Genomic DNA, 6822 nt, shown 5'->3' with positions numbered 1-6822 from the left:
GTAAGCTCAGGAGCCGAGCTGATGCTCTGCCTGCTCCAACCTGCTGCCCTGCTCCTTCCAGGGACCCTGCCATTAGCCTATTGGCCCTGGCGGCCTGCTTCCGGTGCCCCCCATATACAGCTGGGCCCCCAAATGTCTCATCATCCAGCCAGAGTCTGTGAGGAGAGGCCTGGCCCCCCGCACCCGGCTTCCCACCACCCAGGAGCTGTGTGACCTGCGGCTGTGAGCAGAGCAGGCTCCCAGAGAATCAGCGCACCCCGAAGTTCCCCTTCATCCACCTCTCAGCTGTCGGCGACAAGAGGAGGATTGCCCGCGTCCTCATGCCCTGCCTGGCTGCAGGTGCCAAGAGGCGCCTCCAGGCCAGCATCAGCAGCCTGCCTCCCAAGGCCCAGGTGCTGGGCAGCCAGCTCCCAGAGGCACCCTCCCCGTCAGGCCAGGCGTCCATGGCCACCAGCACTGTGCCCCGCGAGCTCGTGGTCCGCGGCCCACCTGTGCAGAGTTCTCAGAAGGCTGCTCTCTCAACGCCATCTCAGCCTGTTTATGCACGAGTCTCTCAAGTTCTGCTCCTCCACCCAGGAAGCCACTGAGAAGGCACTCAAGGAGGAGAAGGCGGTCTACCACCAGAGCCCCAGCAAGAGGATGGACCGGCATGTGGCCACCAACACCTTCCACAAACTGCACGGCCTGGAACCAGGCCCTGGGCAAGGTCTCTGCAATCCCTTCCTCTCTGAAATCAATAAAAAAATATTTTTAATTCAAAGAGGAGGATCCCAGTGGAATTACAAGAATGACAGCAGGGCCCTGGCCGGTGTTTCTCAATGGTTAGAGTGTCAACCTGCACTCTGAAGGGTGGTGGGTTTGATTCCCAGTCAAGGGCACAGACCTGGGTTGCAGGTTTGATCCCCTGCTCCAGTAGAGGCACGTGTGAGAGCCAACCAATTGATGTGTCTTTCTCACATCAATGTTTCTCTCTCTCTTTTTTCTCTCTCTCTCCCCCTCCGTCTTTCTTCATTTCCTTCCACTCTCTGTAAAAATCAATGCATAAAATATCCTTGGGTGAGGATAACAACAGCAACAAACAAGAATGACAACTGGGCCATTGGGAAGCTTTCTGTGTCTCTCAGGTCTCAAACCTTCGTAGAAACTTGGTTATTTGTGTATCTGTATACATTTTGGATCAATACAAAATTCAATTGGGAACATGATCTCTCCCTCCCCCCCCAACACCACCACCACCATCACCATTATCCTGAGAGGGATGTGCTCAATTCTATTGCATTAAGAAAAAAAAATTAACATCTCAAAAAATTATTGTTAGAACAATGTCTACCAACAGAAATTGCTTCAATAATGGAGCCCAAAATAGAATGAACAAATGAAGCTGTGAGACGTCTATGGATTTAGTTTCAGCAAGTGTTCCCCACTATTTAAAAGACATAAAAATGATCTTTGCAATGAGTGAGTAGTGTTTTATTTCCGTAAGGGAAGTATTTATCATTTAACCCATTTTATTTCCTTTATGAAACAGGAAGCAAACCTCTCTTTCGAAGGGGGGTAGCCATATAAAAATGCATTTGAGTGTAAATGTGAAGCTATTCTGTTCATTATAGTTAAAAGTTTGACATCTGAGCTAATGTTTTAAATCTAAGAAAGGAGAATTGAGCCCTGGCCTCTGTGGTTCAGTTGGTTGGGCGTCATCCCATGGGCCAACCTGCATTCAGGGGACATGCTCAGGTTACAGGCTCCAGCCCCGGTGGGAGGCATGCAGGAGGCAGCTGATGGATATTCTGCTCTTGCACCAGTGTTTCTCTCTCTGTCCCTCTCCCTTCCTTTCTCTCTAGAAATCAATAAGAATATTATAAAAAAAAAAAAAAAGAAGAAGAAGAAGAAGAAAAGAAAAGAGAATTGATAGTACAGACAATGTGCTTCAATTCAGTCTTCTGTTCTGAGGTCATCCAGAATGTATTTAGGGCCTTTTCAGCACAAAGGAAGTTTACATTTCATCACTAGTTGGAGCTGGGAGCCAGTCAGGACCCAGCCAGGATGCTGCTCACTCTTCTCTTACTGTCGCAGGACCTGGTGGATGAGGGAGAAGCCCAGACTGTAAGCCCCTGGTAATTTTCCATTCTCCTACAGACTGCATTCCCAGCTGCTACGCCTCTAATGCCTGGTGTCTGCCTATGAACAGGAGGAAATCATTATTTTCTCCTATATGGCAATGTTTTCCTTTTCATTCCTTATTGAGCTATCAAGTCCTGGTATTTTCTGGGGAAATCACTTTAATCTCTTTGGGGATGTCTTGCAAGCCCCTGGAGGTGATTAAAGTACATCCAGGCAATATTTCACCACTGAATCAAAAGATGAGCTGTTAGGAAAACTCATTTGCTGTTGCACTTGAATCTCTCTCTCTCCAGCAGCGGCCCTCGGCTGCATGGCCTGGCTGACAGGCACAGCCTCCTGCTGCCTCTGAACAGCCGCCTTCCCTTTTGTGCTTCCACTGGCTGACTCCTAATTCCTGCTACTGTCTCAACTGCTGGTGGCCAGAGGCTCTGGAGGACCGCAGTGGAGCACGACACCCCTTTCGGGGGGTTCTGCAATTAAAGACACAAGAAAATCCTGCCGGAATCAAAGTGGGAAAATATCTTTTACTTTCTGCCCTTCTAGGCTCTCTGCCGGGTCTCTGTAACAAAGGACAGATTAACAAAAGAAAAGCACACACATTTATGTCGTGTGAGTTTTAAGAGAAAGGGAGTCTTCCAAAGGCAATGAAGACCCAAAGAAGCCGTCAACATCGATCTATTGGCCACCTCTCCAACGCCTGGCTGGAGATCGTCAGGCATATGCATCGACCAGCAACCCTTCAGTGTCCTGTATGACAAGGCACAACCAGCTGACCCACTCCGCCAAGCCTCGATTATATTTAAATGAGCCAGGGCAGGGAGTTGGAACTCCCTGGGTGAACAATGGGAGCCATTCCTGGCCTCCCTATCATCAGAGTGCCCCCCAGGGATAGAAGGGAGGCTGTGGTGATGGGTTCTGCCCATTCTGGAGGTCTGGGCCTGCCTGCAGGCCTGGGCTTGGTCCCCTTTCCCCTCGCCCCCTCACGCAGGAATGGAGACCCATGAGCAGCCAACCTTACAACCAGGGGAGGGAGGAAAGGTGCCTGTGGGACACTGGCTCCTTGAAATGATCGCCGAAAAGATGTTGAAGACCATGTTAGGTGGCTCAGGAGGTGGCATAGGAAACAAAGAGAGTCGAGTCAATCAGAAAAAAAGAAAGGAAAGGTTTTAATCTGCGTCCCCGGGCGACCCACGAGCCAGTGGATTCTCGCCAACAGGGAGGGAGGGAGGGGCTTCTTTTTATACAGGTGTTTGTGAGGGGCGGGGGCATGAGCTGAGGAAGTTCCCGCCCCAGGGGTCAGCAGGGGTCGGCACGGTATTCAGGAAGGAGTCAGTATCTGTGTGGGGGTCGTTGTGGATTCCAGGGAGGAGCCGGTATCTGTGTCTGGCAAGCTGATCTGTCAGAAATTCCAGGGAGGGTCCATTATCTCGTCACACATCTGCATGCACCTGATCCTGGGCTCCCTCCGACCTAACAGACCACATTAAGTTTGTTCTCACTGTGTTGAGGCAGACACTACCGGAGTCCCAGGAGCATCTTGGAGGAGGGAGACCAAGCCTGGCTGAGGTGGGTATTTTCATGTGGGGACTTGATTAGAATCGAGTGAGGATCATGTTATCATAGTTGAGAACTGATGAACCCAGCAAGGCTAGGATTTTAAGGCAAAGATTTTAAAGAGTCTTGGGGGAGTAAACAGTCTCTTGAGGTTTCAAACTGCTAAAAAAATAAAATGAAGCATGTTAAAATTTAAAAATTTATTTGAATAAAATGGATTTGGTTGGGCAGTGCCAAACCAGAAGTGGTTAGAAGCCTTCCACAGCTGGGAGCGGGAGGAAAACTTTTATAGGAAAAGTAGAAGCAGACTAAGGAAATTCTTGATTGGCTAGTTATTATTTGTTCCATTTCACAACCTTGAGGCATTTACTGGCTTAGATTTCCCTTTGCTTATTCAGGACTCCTCAGCATTCGTGCCACCTCAGTCCACTGGCCTCCTCCTTTATTTATTTGACTTCTCACTATTGAAGAGTTTGACCTCCATTTATATCGGAGTTTCTCAACCTCAGCACTTTGGACTTTTGGGGCTGACCTGTGCCCTGAAGGATATTTAACACAATTCCTGGCCTCTAGCTTCTAGGTGCCAGTAACCCTTCCCACCTACAGTCATAAAAACCAAAACTGTCTCTTGCATTGCCAAATGTCTCCTGGGGGGTATGTTAATTTAAATGGATCTTTCAGGAAGCTCCTAGCATTGACAATAAAGTTATTTGTAGCTTTTATCCTCCGTGGCAACCCCTAGCCTCCAGGCTCTTGCAGTCTCCTTTATGGTCAGCTTTTAGCTAGAAGACATCACATCTGTCAAGTCAAGCTTCAGTGGCATCTAAGGAATGAAAAGAAAACATGCTAACGTTTATTGAGCCCATACATGAACACAATAGGCTTTCTATTACCCCACGAAGAAGTGCCATGACCCATTTTATAGACTGAAAAACTGAGGCTCAGAAAAGTGGAGAGGATTGCTCCAGCGGCTCAGTGAATGGTGAGGTTGGAATCTGATTGCTTGAGTTTGCCTCCAGATTGGGTCGCCAGATTTAGCTAAACTTTGTGTGGGACATATTTATGCACAAAAAGTGTATCTGAAATTCTAATTTAATTACGTTTTCTTGTATTTTACCTGATAACTCTACTTCAATACCCCTTCTCTGATCCCACAGCATCGAGGCAAGGAGGTTGGGGGTGCTGGCAGCTGAACTGTTGGGTGGAGGACGGGCCGGGGAGCCCAGGAAGCGTTGGCGAGAGAGGAGGTGGGGTGAAGCCCGGCCGCGTGCTCTCTGGTTTGAGCGCCTGGAGAGGAGTGACCCCTGGTGGCCGCGCGGCGCCCTGCAGCCACAGCCAGCCCAGCCCTGCACTGTTTCTAACCTCTACCCCAGAGCGGAGCTTCTCCCAGGGACTATGGGAAGGAAGCCAGGAAGGCGGGCCCCACTAAGACCCACCTCGGTGCTTTTTCAAGCCATGCAGTTGGACTGGAGGTCCATTCCCGGACTGAGCCCGCCTCTCTGTCGCCCCCAGGCGGCTGGTCTGCAAAGAGCAGATCCTCAAGCCCCTAAAACTTTAAGGACCAAATGAAGGACTGCTAAGGACTCTTTTCCTTGCCCTTTTAGAGATGAGGGGTAAAGAAAGGAGAGGGTGCTTAGTTAATCAGTAACCAGGAGAGAACAATGATCCGTTACTAAGACAAGCCCTGGGGGCAGTCAGGTCTGTGTTCCACGGCTTCAACACCAAAGATCAATGACTATAGAAAACAGTGCCCGTTCTGAAGACATCCCGATAAAAATCACCTCAAAGAGTTTTGAAGTGATTTAATTATTCCTAAACCCTGTCCCCAGGCTCCCTGATGCCAGGAGGCACAACGGTCCAACCTTATCTTCCCCATACATTCCTTGCATTTGATGTAAAACTGTTCATCTTTGAACCATATGTACCTTAATTGGTTCACACCAGATGTACTTTGGCTTACTCCTCTGCCTATGTAAGCACCCAAACATTTCCAAAGTTGGAGCCACTATTTCAAGGTTTCTTGAAACTCTGCTCTTGGGCTATAGTTCTCAGTTGGCCCAAATAAAAACGTTCTAATATTTTCAGAGATTCAGGTTCTTTTTCTTGATAGGGGTAGTGGCTTGAGAAGAAACATTTCCTCTATACTCTTTCAGGTTAAGTTCCTGAAGGCTTGCAAATTAAATATTTTAAAGATAGGAAAACAGTCACACAAGTTTTATTAATATTTATATACACAGGAGTTCGCAGAAAAGAAACATGGGGGGAGGGGAGCTTCCGAACAAGCCACCCAAAGCTGTGCTTCTGCAGTTCTAACATAAGAAATATTCAGTTCTAGTCGGTTTGGCTCAGTAGATAGAGTTTGGCCTGTGGACTGAAGGGTCCCAGGTTTGATTCCAGTCAAGAGCACATGCCCAGGTTGCCAGCTTGACCCCATTGGGGTATGCAGGAGGCAGCCAATCAATGATTCTCTCTCATCAACTGATGTTTTTGTCTCTCTCTCCCTTCCCATCCTCTTTGAAGTCAATAAAAATATATATTTTTTTAAAAACTTACAATCAAAGGAGGAGATGTAAGTGGGTTACAAGAAATCCATTAGTGTTAGATAAGGGAGGTGGGGGGGAATATATGAGGGAAACCAGTGGATGATAAGGGGTATTTTAGTAAGTTTTGTTTGTGCAGATTCATCTTAGTGCTGATTAGTTTTGTTTGTGCAGATTCATCTTAGTGCTGATTCTGTCTCTCGTGATGAGTCACTCTTTTCCTGGGAGAGGGGATACCTTCACGAGGGAAATGTATGGCCTTTAGGCAGAAAAGAGGAGGGCAGAGAACTTCCTGCGCCCTTTGATTCTCAATCGCCTTCACCTCAAAAACATGCTTCTGCTAAAATGGAGTGTTTGGGGATAGCATGTCCTGATGCCCTTCACTTCTTTTCCCTTCTTTTTTTATTTTGAGAGTACGTTTATTAAAGCTGGGGACAGTGAGACAAGGAAGGGCCTAGGAGAGAAGAAGCAACCGGAGAGAGCCGGGGTGGGGGGGGGGGGCGCTGCTTTTGGCTCCTTAGAATGTTCTCGGGAAAGAAGTGAGCCACTGGAGAGTCACCAGAAAAAGGGGGCCTTTGGGGACAGGGTTTAGGGGGTTAGCCCAGGA

At 48.2% G+C, this 6822-nt stretch overlaps 1 pseudogene; it reads left to right on the top strand.

Annotated features, from left to right (window-relative positions):
• The first annotated feature begins 320 nt into the window (after positions 1-320).
• LOC102436413 overlaps positions 321-6822 on the top strand; it is a 16927-nt pseudogene continuing 10425 nt past the window's right edge.

The sequence above is a fragment of the Myotis lucifugus genome, unplaced genomic scaffold (assembly GCF_000147115.1).
Source record: "Myotis lucifugus unplaced genomic scaffold, Myoluc2.0 scaffold_6, whole genome shotgun sequence".
NCBI classification, from domain to species: domain Eukaryota; kingdom Metazoa; phylum Chordata; class Mammalia; order Chiroptera; family Vespertilionidae; genus Myotis; species Myotis lucifugus.
This window is presented reverse-complemented; position numbering and strand designations above follow the sequence as displayed.